The sequence below is a fragment of the Stigmatopora nigra genome, chromosome 8 (genome assembly GCF_051989575.1).
Source record: "Stigmatopora nigra isolate UIUO_SnigA chromosome 8, RoL_Snig_1.1, whole genome shotgun sequence".
Lineage (NCBI taxonomy): Eukaryota > Metazoa > Chordata > Actinopteri > Syngnathiformes > Syngnathidae > Stigmatopora > Stigmatopora nigra.
In genome coordinates, this window is record NC_135515.1 from 6,215,930 (window position 1) to 6,232,036 (window position 16,107).

Consider the following 16,107-nt stretch of genomic DNA (forward strand, 5'->3'; position numbering starts at 1 on the left):
GGGACAAAAATATATAAATTAAACAGAGTGACTTGTCGGCGACATGAAGTCTCAACTCTTTGTCAAGTTTTCAGCTCACTTTGAAAGTCAAGCTAAATTATTGCTCAGACTGACAAGAGCTCATTTCCATTGACAGGTGTATGTTTTTTTATTCCATCAGGGCAGACATTCTGCGCATAGAGGACAGGCATGTATGTGAATGAGAGCAAAAGGAATGTGTTGCTGTTATAGAATGAATATGTCTGTTTGTACATCTGGGAAAAACCAGAGCAATGGCCTCATTGCACCATTTTCTTGGTGCATAAAATACTATGCTATCAACTCACAACGTCTGCCTCATTCTCCAGGCGAGCTCATGTGATTGGGGTGAAGGATCTGTGCTCCATTGAAACTCCCTCATCCAAGTTCTTTTCAGGCACGACAACAGTGTGGCCTTTGCACCGATGTGGTAAACTGGACATGTGGGAGACATTTGGATGAGGGGTGGTCTTAGCCGAGTGCTTCCTTCACGTCTGCACAAGTCCTCTAGTCGGGCGCTTAATTGGAAGAAGGATAATGAATGTCCACAAGACCGACGGAAAGTGGAAACATAATGATCCTGTTCCCCTCTTCTGCACAGACCTTTCCTCCATTTATTGTCTCCGTGCTGCTTTAATTTTCTCAATTTTGTTCTGGCCTGTGACCAGCCAGCTTTTATCATTTTTTTCTGCTTATTTTCTTCCCGTACATGCACCTACAGGAGAAATGGCCAATTACCAATTCACCCACATCAATGACTCTCGGGCCTCCTTAATAAGTGTCTAACAAAGTGTGTTCATGTGACATTGGTGGTGCCTAATGACTTCAAACACTTGGGGCTTGATGGAAATGAACTTTTAGGAGCATGAAAACAGGCACAATTGAGATTACGCATGCAAAAATATGTGGAAGATGATGTACTATCTCTACGGTCTGATTTTGAGTATGGAGCTAATTATAAGGAGTGATGCTATAGTATTTCTCCTGATAAATCTAGTAGTCATAGTATGCCAAATGTCATATTAAATGTCGCTGGTTGCGCACTCTTTACCACATGTTTAATCCAGCAATCCAGTTCTTGACTTCCTTCAAATAATAACTACAAATGATCACTGATCAGTCCAAAATATATATCTGTAAAATAACTTGTTGTTATTTTAGTTGATTAATTCTGCAGGCTATTAAACAGCAATACTGGCAAGTTAGCAGATCTTTATCAAATATGCTGATGTCAGAACAATCTCCATTGATTCCTTGTCTCAGTCTTCCATCTGTGATGGATTCAAGAGAAAACATGAGTCTGCATTCTGTTCAGAAAAAGGTGAAATCTACCCTTCATCCACTTATCTAGGTCCTCTGCAGCTTATTTTATTCAGGGTTGCAGTGAACTGGAGAATTCGCCAAAAGAGTCAGAAATATGTCTTGGAATGATGTTATACAATTACAACATGAATAACCACATTTTTGAATAAATATCTCTGACAGATTCATGGATAACTCTACATTCACAGTTTTGTTCCTGGTTGTACTTTTCTTATATAAATCTTGTAAGGAATATCATTAGAACGTAGATAGGCCACCAGTGTTTGGTCGGTATAAAATAAGCACATATGAGAACATAACACTGAGAAAGCATCTCATATTTCCTTAAATAACCTTCTGATTTAAAGCTGACTTTTATGTTTACAGCTATTTCGTGAGTGGCCCAGAAATGGAACCCTGAAAAATGATTCTTACTCAAAAATAAAACCAACTTGACGTTGTGAATGAAATGGCCTTGTTGATATGTGATATATTGAGCTTAAACCTGATTCCAAAGTAATAGTAATTCAATAATGCTCCTGATTTATCGCTCCTGCCTTTCTATAACATATAAACCTGACTTATTCTGCCCCTAATCAACTTTATGTAATTGCACCCGCCACAGCTCGACACGCTTGGAACACACGATGATTTGTATAGCCAAAGTGAGGCAGTTATGATGCTGAAGAGCACCAATAAGATCCAGATAGATGACGTTGCTTGGTTGGCCCACTGAAGAGTCCTTAAACAAAACCCTGAACTCAGGATTTTCTCAAGTGGCCTCAATGGCACTTTAAATGGCGGCCACTTTTTTTCCGCTTTATTCGGCATGGGTATATTATTGTCATTGTAGTGGGTTCAGCTACATTGCCAACATTTCCCAGCCTACGTCAACATAGCAGGTTTTGGTTTCCTTCTCAAGGACAAATTGGCTCGAGTCCGAAACCACAGGTCTTGTGAGCTACATAACCATTTTCACCAACCCTTTGGTAGATATTGAATGATACCCCCCACCCCAAAGTAAGAAAGTAATTATCTCCACTCCGTGCCCTTGAGCGCTGGAGGGACAGGCACGTAGAGTCATGCACGCACTGGCAAACAGAGAAGCTGACAAGGACAGACAGGGAGGAACGTGTCTACTAGCCGTGGTTTCCCCATGCGGTTGTCCATCAGACCAAATGACACGTGAGCAGTTGAGCTCGGTGTGACTTGGATGCAATCCTAATGACTCAACCTGAATGCCAGGGGGGATCCCTGGCAATCAAACATATGCAAGGCGGCACTCAATATTTCATGTAAAAGCATAGATTTCATTGAACAACTCCAACTCTCTCTAATTTTTCATTTTATGTTTTTCAAGTGACACCAAAAGGAGCAACACACACACAAAAAAACCTCAAAAGCAGCTGCTACACGATCACTCATTTTATCTTATACATGCATAGGGTGTGTTCAATGATTAATGTCTGCATAATTGCTCAGCCATGGGTGCTACAAAGTGGAACCATATATGAGGCAAATCTAGTAAACAGTCACTCTCATATACTTCATGTACAATGCCAAAGTCTAAATGTACTACTTTGTTGTTTTTACTCATTACCCCCGCTCAGTTTAAATTCCATTGAAACCCCTTTCACTGTTTGAGGCACAAGGGCATTAAAGAAAAAGTCCACCCTCCAGATTCATAAGAAACCCCCCATCTGTCCGTTATCCTCCATGAACCAGAAAGTATCCTGCGAACTAACAAAACAGATGGACAAAAGAATAGGATGCTACACAACTTTTTCATTGCTTTAGTTGTTTTACTAGTTTTACTGGATATGAGTTCCCATCTTAACTGTGACGATTGTGCTACTGTAAAGGCTGTACAGTATAATACTTATTGGTTCAAGCAATGGAACTTTTTTGTCTGATGTAGGCTAATATATGCTTTGTGGGGTTTTTAAGGCATATGTCAATACAAGGCCATACACAAGGCTGAGCTAGTCCAACAAGCAGACTGATTGTCATCTTTGACTGAACTGCTTTTCATGAGGACTATAAAGAGTAAAAAGTTGGTAGCTGTCCGCCTGCATAAATATTAGTGAACCATAAAACAGACTTGTACATTTTGATGACTCCATCTATAACAATATTGCCATTATTTTCAGATGACTGAGATTAATAACAGAACTGTAGAATCAATTAAAGGGGAATGGCACTAAAGAATAGGAAAAAGTAGCCTAATATTTTGCTTCGTTAGTAGCCATATGTACTGCATTTTGTGCTATAATACATAGAAAAAATGGTTGGTTGTATAGTATGCTCAGTAATTTATGACCATGGCAGTAAGAGAAACATCTATCAAGATTAAGAACTAAATATTGTATAATTGTTTGTAGTCCTGATTCAATGTTGAGCCTCAGGACAAATTTGATTAACAACAATGTCCGAAATCAATTAACAACAAACCCCATTGACTCCCACCTAATATTATAGCCATTGATGAAGCTTTTCCAGATCTGTCATTATTATTCCACCTATGATAAACAACATGAACAAATGTTTTTCCTTTAAGTATTGTAGTCCACAAATAGGAAGTGAGACTAGTTTTCTAAGGTAAAATAACTAACATAGGGAGTATTTGGAAAGTGCTGCCAATCCGTCAACACAGTTAGTTTTTGAGTGGGTGCACATTTGTGTGTAGCTCAAAGACTCAATTATTTTCTGTCTGTAGTCATAAGGATTAAAACTTTTCCCGCTTTCAAAAACAAATTAAAAAAACAAATAAATAAATAAAACCTAATTCATTTGCTGGAAAATGAGGCTAAAAACTAAATTGGTTTTCTCCGCTTCATGAGATAATATAGAAATACATTTGGCATCCACAGATTATATTTATAGTAGGCTGTGTCTGTTTTTCTGTCTCTTTTTCTTCTCCTTAAGACTGATCATTTGACATGATGTCCCGGAGATTAAAAAAAAGCAATCGTCTTGAAAATGAACTAATAACCAAGCAGACTAAACTGAAAAAACACAAAGAAATAAATGACATATGTCAACAGGAAAGATCCCAATCACTGATATAAGGCAAAAACTCTGTTATCTTTGAAGACCTCTACAAAATGAGTTCTTTGCTGTAAGGATTACTGTAAATGCCGAAGGATAAAAGATGAATAGAAGCACAAATTCCCTCATAATGAGGGAAAGGAAACTTTGCCCCCCTGTTATGGTAAGATAGAGATTGGCTATCAACTTGGAAAAACAGCAAAGCCTGCCAGATCAAATCAAATCTGTGAGCTCGAGTCAATTCCAGTTAACTTTAGGGAACACAATACACATAGTTTAGAGTATTTATAAACTAACAAAGCATGTTTTGAAATTGAGAATAAAGCATAGCGTATGTTCAAAGTAATGGAATTTCTGCGAATACTAATCATTTCTGGTTAAAAGTTATATTATGAGAAATATGAATTAGCTCTTATTGATTGATTAGCCTGAAGCTCGAACTACAATCAGCTGTAAATTAGCCTCATGCCTATCACTATTATTATTTTAGAACAAATAAACAAAGTCGATGCAGAAATTGCCTGACAGAGACAGCAACATTTCATTTATTATTGCTTCCAGGTTGTTATAGTTACCTTTTCTGGAGTGAAGGCCCTTCAATCTATCAATCTATCCACACGTGCAAAATTGTCAATGCTCAGAGCAGAGCCTACAGCTTAAATAGTTCCCTGAAGGCTATAAAAAGGTTCATGAGAGCTAAAGAATGCCTATGATTACAACAATTAGACTTATATTTTAGAACTTAGACTTGAAACGCAGTCATGTCTGGAAAAAATAAGTGCTTAAGGTCCCTCTCTGTAACTAGTATTTGTGAAAACATGTCAGAATCTTTCTCTGTTCAATATCAGAGATAGTTGCAAGGGAAGAAAAGTAAGGGGACAATAAGTGAACATGAATCGTTGTATTCTCTTAGAGTAGGGAAGGAAAAAAAAAGAAAACAAGAGGCGCCGGATATAAAACATTCGAGCAGAAATAACACTGCATCCCTGAGGGACCCGCTTCTTTGCATCTTTCACTGCACTTAAAAGCAGATTACCTTGGAGGGAGGAACGCCTCATAAATCTTTTCTCCTCTTTCCTCACATGGCGTGTCCACAGGGGCTATTAAATCAATATGGGACTTTGAGGTCAAGGACAAAGTAGTTGTACTCTTGACCTGTTTGTTCACACATGACACAACACTTGAGACTGGGTAAGCTAATAGTAAAACTTTTTTTTAAATTGTTTATAATTGTCATATCATTACAATGACAACCAAGCCAATGGGGACCCCAACTCTTGTCTAAAGTTTTGGCCAAGGACTAGATCTTACATGTAAAAGTAATGATGAAAATATTTATTTCAGAAAGTGGATACGAATTAAAAGCTTCTGGATTTAATGGACCAAGATGAGAATATGTAATGAGGCTTGGAAGGTGACACTGATATATAGAAGCATAATTTCTAAAATTGTAGTTGTGTTCATCATATGATCACCCAATATAGTACAGCCAGACCATTAGAAAGTTAATACCTTTGCAAACTACAACCACAACACTGAACACATTTCCGAAGCAATACATCACTGACAAAGACAGAAATATAGTAAAGCACTGGTTGTAAAAAAATGTGGTAAGAGTACCAAGAGTGGATTGTGAGCACCCTCTATAAATATTGACTAAATTAAACATTAAAATACTTTTTTTCTTTTCACAAGAGTGAATTAAACAAGTACAGATCGATTATATTTGACTAAAACAGCGATGTATCCACATTTTATATTTCAGAATTGTTTCTATTAATATGTTTATGGTTAGTTTATGTGCAGTATACAATTAATTGATTTTTTTTCTTCTGAAATCTAAACGCAGTTTTAATGCTCAAACTGTGGCTTTTAAAATAACTAAAACATCTGCCTTTATATATTACATTATTAAATACAACACTAATTATCAAGATTTTTAAATCAAAAACTTTGCTTAGGGTAAATGATTTAAAGGTGACAAATCCGTTTGGTGCACGTCTGTCTGGTGGTCCATTTCATTTCCATCAGACTGCAGTGTGCTGTCGCATCTGAACGGATAATAAACTCTGTGACAGGCAAATGAAGACAGGATTTGACCCACCTTCTTTTGTTCACAGCGATATTGCAATCTCAGGGTGGCTCTTATTTAATAAAAAAAATGAACTCATCTAACTCATTTCCTAGAAAAAGATGACCAGGGGTTTGGACAGTGGTACAGATAGCACATTAGATAGTGTGTAATTAAAGGGGCCTGTTGAACTGACAGTCTCAGCATTACAAGCGCAGCTGGCATATTTATATTTCAACAGTAGAGGTGATTGTATTGGGGGAGAATGTCAGAAAATATTCCCTTAGTGATGAATGGAGCTGGAATATGTAGAGAACCCAGAAGTAATTAAGGGACATGCATACTGAGAGAGCTACTAGTACACGTTATGGAGATACAGCCATTTAAAAATAGAAATACAGGCAGACATTATACCTCTACTATGATTTCCATTAGGCGATGTAAAAAAAATGTCATTACAGATGTGAATGTCAAGGGTAATGTTGACAAAAATCATATTTTGTGTTTTAAATGTCATCGTTATTGCCAGTTGAACACCTGTGCCAAGCCGATCTAACCGTGAAGAAAAACCACACGCATTTCGAGATAGCATGTATGCATGAATTATAGCCTCAGTAGGTAAACATACCTGTGAGGTGCATGAATATTTCAATAGGCCTTGCAATGTGGTGCCAATTCTTACGCTTACAGGCTGCTATGGTTGAATTGAAAAGAATATTAGGATGCAACAGGTGTTTATGGAAAATGCCTGGTGGGTTCAGTACTAGACTTTGTTACAAATAAATGCATAATGAGGATACAAAGTATAGAAGATGGTATATCGATGGGTGGTAACAGCATCATTTGTTGTCAAAGAACACATATAAGGTAAGATGCAATGAATGGATAAGTGGTATCCAAAAGACTGAATGAATATAATACAAGAAAAAAGTGATAGTTTAAAAATGTTAAATATGTTTATATTACTTTATCCTTTTCTAGAAGTACACCGACATTGACCGGTGTTCAAACTTGAACCCTATTGAACATGCATTTTATCTGCTAAGGAAAATTCAGAGAGTAAGTTAAAATTTACACTCTCCATGAATATTTAATTTTACATACACTGAATAATACAACCATCAAACGACTACTAAGAATGTCGCCAATATCTGCAGTCGCAACACAAACATTCAACCAAACACATGATTAATTTTGTTTAGTTAATACTATAAATACACTAAAACAATAAATGGATGAAACTGCCTTTACAGAGGAGGGCAGCCTTGTTTTACTAAATAAAATGAGTGGCCAAGCAAGGCAAGTGACTGTAATATTTCATCAGATCCATCATTTAAGAGACATTCCCAACCACTCCCTGATCTTATCTAGGGAATATTCTGAAGCGTATATGGCCGTCAGCTTTAAATATTGCAGAGAAAATGGAGTAGCTCTGCACAGAGCGAACAAAGTGTTCCGCAAGCTAAGATACGTGTTGTGTTTAAAAGGGAATTAAATCATCGAGCGGTAAGTCAAAGCCAGCGTGGCCAGGCGTTCATACGGAAGCACAGTCCAGGAAGTTCTTAACACTTGGGGGACCACGCAGGCTGATGACAATGCCAATGCACACAAACTACACAGTTAAATATTACAAATATATCTATTTACCCTTGAATATAATACTATATCAAAGAAATATGCTGGCTTCCAGTATTGGAAATGATAAAAATCTCCCTCATTGAGAAACCTTGATTCAAATGATCGCCAGTATAATTAAAATCATATCTCGCAATCAAAATTCTGCATGGATGTTTGAACAGCTGAGTATATCTACACTGACTGGATGTTACATTATTTAATTAGATTTGAAGGGAAAAGTAATGTGTAGGTTCGAGGGACTTGAACATGAGACGGTGATGAATATCCAATTTTAGGATGGCAATTCTGCAGACTACTAGTGACGAATCAAGACCTTATACCCAAATGAATACTTCATATATCTACAACTGAATTATTTCTATCCACAAACATCATTTCAGTTATCTGCAATGTAATCATCTGCAGTAAATAACAGTTGTCAGTATATATATCTAAAACAAGGATGAAGTTCTTCATAAAGATGAAAAAAGGATGTACCCTTATAATAATACATTATATGTACACAAATTAGCATGAATATCCCCAGTGTACATGGAAGGACACGAATAATTAATAACACAGAAAGTGGGACAGAAAGCAAGCTCCGCTGTTTAAAAAAATTAAAAATAAATATGGAAAAATAATGTTATATGTTCCTGCTGAACTACCGTGATCCTTGGTGACAAGCTATTTAGTAGCGGAGACATTATATATATATATATATATATGGCAAAATTTGTAATTGTAGAAGTGTACACATTGGCATTATAGCATTTTTAGATGCAATCCTATATTTGGTACAACTCCTATATTCAACATCTCATGCCAGATTTATAGTCTCATGTTGTGTTGCTGTATCTTTATGACCTAATGTCATGTTGTGGATTCATGGTTCTTATACACAGCTAGAACATGCAAAGAGCATGAATTATATGTGTCTATAGCAGCATAAACACTATTTTTTTTGCCTGCTGCTGCACCAGCCACAAGATTAAGAAGTATCTGCATATACAGCAATTAAGTATAGATTTAATTCATATAGCCACTATTTTTTGGGAGAACACAGTGTTGTTTTTGTCATGTTTTCAATGTTTGTGTTTGGTTAAATATTTCTTAAATAGCTTATGCATACAAATGGTTAAACATTATCATTCACCCCCTGCAATCGCCCCGATTATTATGCTTCCTTTTTTCTGTGACTTATCAAGGTTTTTCTTGGTTCGGCATAACAATATTATTTATGTGTAAACAAAACAAAAGACAGTCATGCCTAACCTGCATTTAATTGTAGTGTTCTCATAGAATTAAAATTCAATATGAATGGTTATAATTGGCGGAATATCATTATTGTTTGATATTTTTATTTCATGCATTAAATATCTGGAGAGATACGGTTGCCAAGTTTAATTAAAATATAATTGTAAAGCGTGATGCTATTTCAGTTAAGCCATGGCATCTCGGTCAGTAAACCCTGCTACTCATTTGAATAGATGGAAGTAGCTTAATCACAAGCTCGTTTGCTTGATGCCCGTTTCTAGCAGTCTTTAATTGCCATGAACTCTGGCTAATGACAGAGTGAAAGCCAAGATAAAAAAGAGTAGGGAGATGAGCAAGTTGTGCTGATTGGAGCAGTTGGTGAGGACATTTTGACCACATAAAGGAAAAACTATCTGGTCTTGAGTACAGTGGACAAAGTGGGAAAAAATATGCAACACCATATAGAATATTGTTTATGCCTACACATGTCTACTTGTTCGAGTAGTAAAATTGTATCTATGGGGCTCTCCTACAAAGTGACAACAAACTGAAATAAAGAGGCCAAACCTCTCGGAAATATTGTACTGAAACTTTAAACTGTTTGTCTTTTTTTCATTCTAAATGAATCAAACAGAAATAGACAGGGAAACTTGACAATTAGATTTAAAGTGTGATGAGTGAATTACACCATGTGAATCACTAGGTCAAAACTTTCAGTCCATTAATAACTTCATCAAGATGATTAAGTCAGAATTCATGGACTGATCAAATTATCATTGAACTCAGCAACCTGACCTGGCATGTCTTGAATAGAACATCATCCATTATGTTTCTTACTTGTCTGGACTAAGCAATGGCTCAGTTTGAGTATGAGTGGTTGAAAATTTGGATTTATGTCTGTCTGTATCCCGCCGTGACAATATTTTCTGAAGTTTGAACAAGACAACCTGGCGATAAAATAATATGAAGATGGAGTCCATAACAAAAATATGTTACGTCATGTTAAAAACAAACCTAACATACTGTTTTCCCTCCTTATTAGCAATATTGAAGGCATGTTTAGGGACAGTGGGAGACATCACATCGAGGTGACCAAGAGGACAGACAGTCTCTTCTTGGATTACTGGTCTGGACTGAATTAAAAATATGATAAACACGGGAAAAGTTAGCATCCAACATGAATTCCCTGTTAGTATTTAGTAAGAGTTAGAATGGAAATATCGTTCCGAATTTTGGTCAACTTTTTTTTTTTAATTTAAATCTGCCTTTTCATCATCTTCAATCACCAACATCATTACAAAGATGGATTTCCCATGTTTGGGAGTTATAAAGCGGGAGGAACAAAGGAAATGAACACTTTCCTCTATCTTTTCATTAATCACAAATCAGTTTATTTCTCTCTGGGGAGCCGATCACTCAGTGGGATGGAGAAAAGCCCCTTTCTCCCTTTATCGTTCCCACCTCTTTTTATCTGTTTTCTTTTCCATGTTTTCTTAAAATGCCGACCCCAATAATAAAAATAAAGTTGGATTGTTCAAACTGTAAAACAACGGATGAATGAAGTGAGAGGAACCCTTAATAATCCCAAGAAGAGAAGCAAAAAAATCTCATTCCAAAAAGGGACATGTCGCTTGACGTTATTACTTTTACAGCTCAAGTTCCACATGTATGGTATTCTCTAAAGATTCCCAGTACAATGCCCTCAATTGTATCTATCCATCAAAAGCATAGAGTTTACACCTACAGAACAATAATCCTAAAAGAAGAAACTGTCTCAGCGCAACAAAAAAAAGGACCTCACATAAAACCTACACTCCAACACTTTGGACAATGTGGCCAATATTGCTTTGATTAACTGTGCGAACCCCAATCAATAGATCTCAGGGCCTGAATAAATTTTTATAGCATCAATCTGCTGCTTTTTTTATGTCCACAGTCTCCCAAATTAGACATAATGCACAATTATGGCCTTGTTGGCGGGTGACTACAGGATCACTGAGATAATGGCCTGTTACTGTAATACACATACATCCGAGTATGGCCGCATACTCACAAAGTCTGACATCATTCAGAAACACTTTAATATTTCATTAGAAAGGCACTGAATCAAAAAAAAAAAAGAAAAACTCCATGAGAGGGGATGAAAGCAAAAAATGCAGCCTTTTATAAGGGGCAAAATTATGATAAAAGCATATTCTCTTTGAAAGAGGCACCCTGTGGTGGTGCTGATATGAGAGGAAAAGGCCTCAAATACAAGACTGTAAACTGTGATTTCCACCATATTGTCAAAAAGAACAGAATTGTGTTGAATGCAGGCTAATTGTGTACAGATAATGTCCTATAAATAAAAAGGTCCATTCCCCAGAGAAGAAGAAAATTTTTGCTTTGCAGGTTTCCTGGATTTGGAACTCCTCCCTGTTGTGGGTATCAGCTACGCTACACCAAAGCAGAACAGTGACCCCCCGAGGACTTTACTGGTAACACAATGTTAGAAAACAGGCACCTATCCATTTTTAGATTGCATTCTAAACTGGCAGCAAATGAGTTAGCTTCATCTGGTCTACTATAATCAGACATCCAATATTTCCTAACCAGTAGATTACTATTCATTTTTTTTAATAATTTATTCTAAATCAGTATATTCACACCTGGGAAAAGAAAGTCCTGCACTGTATAGCACGCATGAAAGAGTCCATGTTGAACATGTCACTTCAATGTTAGCTGAGCAGCTGAGTGGTCTTCCCTTTAGATCTATGATCAGAGCGTCTTACCCAATGAGTGTCACAAGAATGTCACTCTGAGAGCTAATTCAAGTCTCCAGCAAGTATGGCAGGTTACAGTTACAAAAGGGTTAACATTGTGTAACCTCCACTGCTCGACTCACCGCACGAACGCCGCTTGGCGAGGAAAAGGTCACTAATGATTTTGTCCGTCAATAACTCTCACGTCAGTGTGCCTCTGCAGTCTCCTGGCTGCCCGCTAAAGGGAGACACAACTTTATATCTGGGTGAGAGATTACGACAGGAGGGATTACGTCCATTAAAGCTTGGTATAGAAACCAGCCCTGGCGGGCTTCTCTTGGGGAATAAGGAGCAGCAGAAAAGCTTGTGTCGGCTGTCTCGTCAATCAATTTACAGTAATGAAAAAAAAAAAAGGAGGAGAGATTAAATGTATGAGCCTGCACGAGACTTTCGGTAAAGTCATTTAAAGAATCCCATTTTTATCCGACTATTTCCTGTGGTATTACTATAACAGGATCATAAAAATCATTGTACCTTTCTTTTTCTGATGAAGGAATGAGTAGGAGGAGATGAGCAATTATATCCAGTGGTGTAATGTGAATGTGGAATTTCCATAGTAACCAAATAGTAGCATAATGTATTATTATAAAATTAAAGAGGCTTAACTCTTTCAAAACCAGTGAGAATGATGTGCCAGTTTTCAGCATTCTGCTTGGAATTTAAATGTGTTAATCACTAATAGATGTCCAAAATGGATTGGATGACTAGCAATGTTAATGGCCGCAAATGATTATTTCCGTTGGCACAGTAGCAAGACGTACACTCATTAGGGATGTCTACAGTTCTTATAGTACACACATTTCCTCAAGTGGTGCATGAAAATGACTAACTTAAACTTGAATGTGTTCAAATTTGGTAAGCACACTAGTATTACTGTAACAGGATCAAGTAATTTGGAGGGCTGTCAGCGATTGGTCGATTTCATTCCAAATGGATTGCCACTGAAAAATGATAATTCAATACTAGCCATCTCTGTTAAAACGGATGTAATATTTATCAGAGTTAATGAACATTCGTAGATTTCATTTGCACTTTTCAAAATCAATGCTTTTTCCAAGAAATAAATTGATGCACAAATGGAGTGCATAAATGGTGCTTTAAAACAGTGACAAGATAATTGCAAACTGGTGAGTGAAGGAAGAAAGAAGGGCAAAGCAACCAACTTAATGTACAGTAAATACAGCAGAGGGGAGCCTGAGGGCCAAGTCAATTCAAACCATGTGATAATGCTTAGCCTTTAGTGTAATATCCCCTTTGCAAGGCTGACACAATGTGTGACCTTTACTGCTTCCCTCCATCCATAGCAATGAAAGGTTGCCCAGTGAACACAAAAAAAGGCGTGATTGAGGCCAGAGCAAGATTCCAGTTTCTACTATGAGTTGAATTAGAGGACATATGCTTTCGGTGCTGCCTGGTGGCTGAGTAATCTCTTAAGGTTCTAAAAGCTTTTTGTACGATGAGCCAGAAAAAAAAATGGCAGCGGGTTATTCCGGGACATCTCTGAAGCTAACCTTTAGAAGCAAATAGGCTGCTGTACAACAATGACTATGCAATCTCAGTGCCGGAAGTCACTGATTTTGGGACATGTGCTGAATTTTAAGGCTAAACACCAAACTCCATTCCATTCAAACCTACCAAACTTTGCCAAATATATCTTATCTCCACAACCAGCTTCTCATTGATGACTGCAAAGACGGATAAATGTAAGTAAATGCAAGGTAAAAAGAGCCAAGGTGAGGGATGAGTGAAGGGCATTCAATAAGAGGGATAAGTAAATGGAAAATTAAAAAAAAGTCAGTTATCTTTCTATATTCTGGGAAGCTGAAAACTCAAAGCTTATCCATTCATCTAAATAGAAAATTAGAAATTAGAATACAAGTGTATTCATAGAACATATTGACCTCTTCTCACAGGGCAATCAACTATTTGTTTACAGTACCTAACCTATTAAACACTCATTGTAATGCAGCAAACATATGATGAAATAAAGTCTGAATAAAATATTCCCTGTTCGAATTCAACTACATTTGAATACAAAATGTAAAATGATGCATAATGCAATTCAGAGCAAAAAGATAATAAGAATTGAACGTGGAACAAATAAAGATATTAAAATGCATCCTATAAATGCATGAAAAAAAACATGTTGCGCAGCAGTGAACTCTAGCGGCGATAATTCGCTCATGCAAGGAAGAATCAGCACCACAAAAGTGGACAGCTCCCCACCTTAAAGATCGTCTTTAAAGTGGCGCACTACCATCAGTTCAAGCGACGTTTCATTTTGGGTCATAATTAATGCAGTAATTTAGTAGCAATACTGCAAGAAATCCCCCACAAAGTTAATAGATTGACATGCAGTAATAAACACATATCAATCATGGTGACAGGCTTTAGTCATCCTTATATTGACATATTCGAGTCCCCGCCACCTTGAAAATGTGTGCATTAAGGTGCGTGTAAATTGATGCGGCAGTATATTATTATGAAAGAATAAAATACCAGCAAATTATGTCATAACAGAGTATAAGACCCAGAGTTTTGCCAGGTTCCCTCTTAATAAAAGCTATCATTTCTGCCTGGCTGGGTTGCTATGGAGCGCAAAGATCGATCATAAAGAGACACATCTACTGTCACCATTGCCATTGAGGTTAGTGAGCCATGGGAGCACTTCTACTTTCTCACATGTTATTTTTCCCCCATAAAAAAATAAAATCCCATGGACATGATGACTGAGCTCAAATTCTTTTCCACATAGAGAAAGAACAAATACTATAAGTATGTTACCATCTTTTTCTAAGCTATGCAATCTTCTTCTAAGAGTGATACTAAAGTCTAAAAGGTTGTAATTAGATGGTGGCAAACAGATGGTGACCACATCGGCGTCCTAATAAAATATGACTGTGTGTATGCCCACATGCATGTGCACAGTCTATAGGGACGGCAGGAACAGATGTCTAATGTAATACAATATAATACTGGTTCAACACAACCCAAAGTGAAAGAAAATTCAAGCATGGTCCGGCTTTTAGTTACTAAAGTGACAGTAATATAAGAAAAATGACTAGGTAGTTTTAATAGTTAGTTGGATTAACCTACAGTATTATTGAGAGGGGTTGTAAACTACTATATACTAACACAAATGCACCTATAGGTAACTACAACAGAGACAATTTCTGTAAAGCAATGATCCTCCGCCCTTCCCCTTGTCAGCAGGTCAAATTCACTGAGCTAAGCAATTCCCAGCAAGCACACAGGGATAAGAAACAGTGTGCACAATATGTGTGACTATAGAATGGCCTCATCATCATGCGCGAGTGTGAAGATACACTTATTTTGCAGTCAAGCACCCCACACTCCTTCACCTGACCTTTTTTTATCCACTAGATTTGAATCTAATCTGTGTTCTCGGCTTTTCTTTGGAGTGTCACAGTAGACAAGTGGCACCTTAAAGAATGGGAAAAAGAAATCTCCAAGACTTAACCCGCCTGTTGACTGCCATCTCGGATATTTTTCTCAGTGTGGAATTATAAGGGACAGAAGAAAAGCACTGGAGGAAATCCAGAGGATATTTTTTGTTATCGGGTTAAAATGGGGGGAAGATGGAGTGGATAGCAATGGTGTATTTTCATGTGAGTGTGTCTATGCTTGTCTAAAGAGTGGGGGGGATTAGGCAAGACATACTGCCTCCTTCTGGACAGCAAACAGATAACACTTTCTAATACACTCAAATCAGCCTACGTTATAAACCGAGGAATTGATAACATCCCAGAATGTAGACAATCAACTCCATAAGCAATCAAGCTGGAATTGAATTTTCCAGTCAAATATCAGCACAAAAAAACACCAAAAATAAAAAAAATTGAACTAAATACTCAGTTATTTACTCTTTAAACTATTTTTTGTTTCTAAATTATGTGAATTGTAGTTATGAAGCCAATAGCCATTTTTCCTTAATTATATATATTTTTAAACAGACATTGGTAAAAAAATAAG

The 16,107-nt window shown here is 37.0% G+C and overlaps 1 protein-coding gene across 1 annotated transcript in view; it reads right to left on the reverse strand.

Moving 5' to 3' along the window:
• The window catches only part of schip1 (schwannomin interacting protein 1), a 147,365-nt gene that overhangs the window by 87,100 nt on the left and 44,158 nt on the right, over nucleotides 1-16,107 (reverse strand). The gene's annotated exons all lie outside the window — the stretch shown is intronic.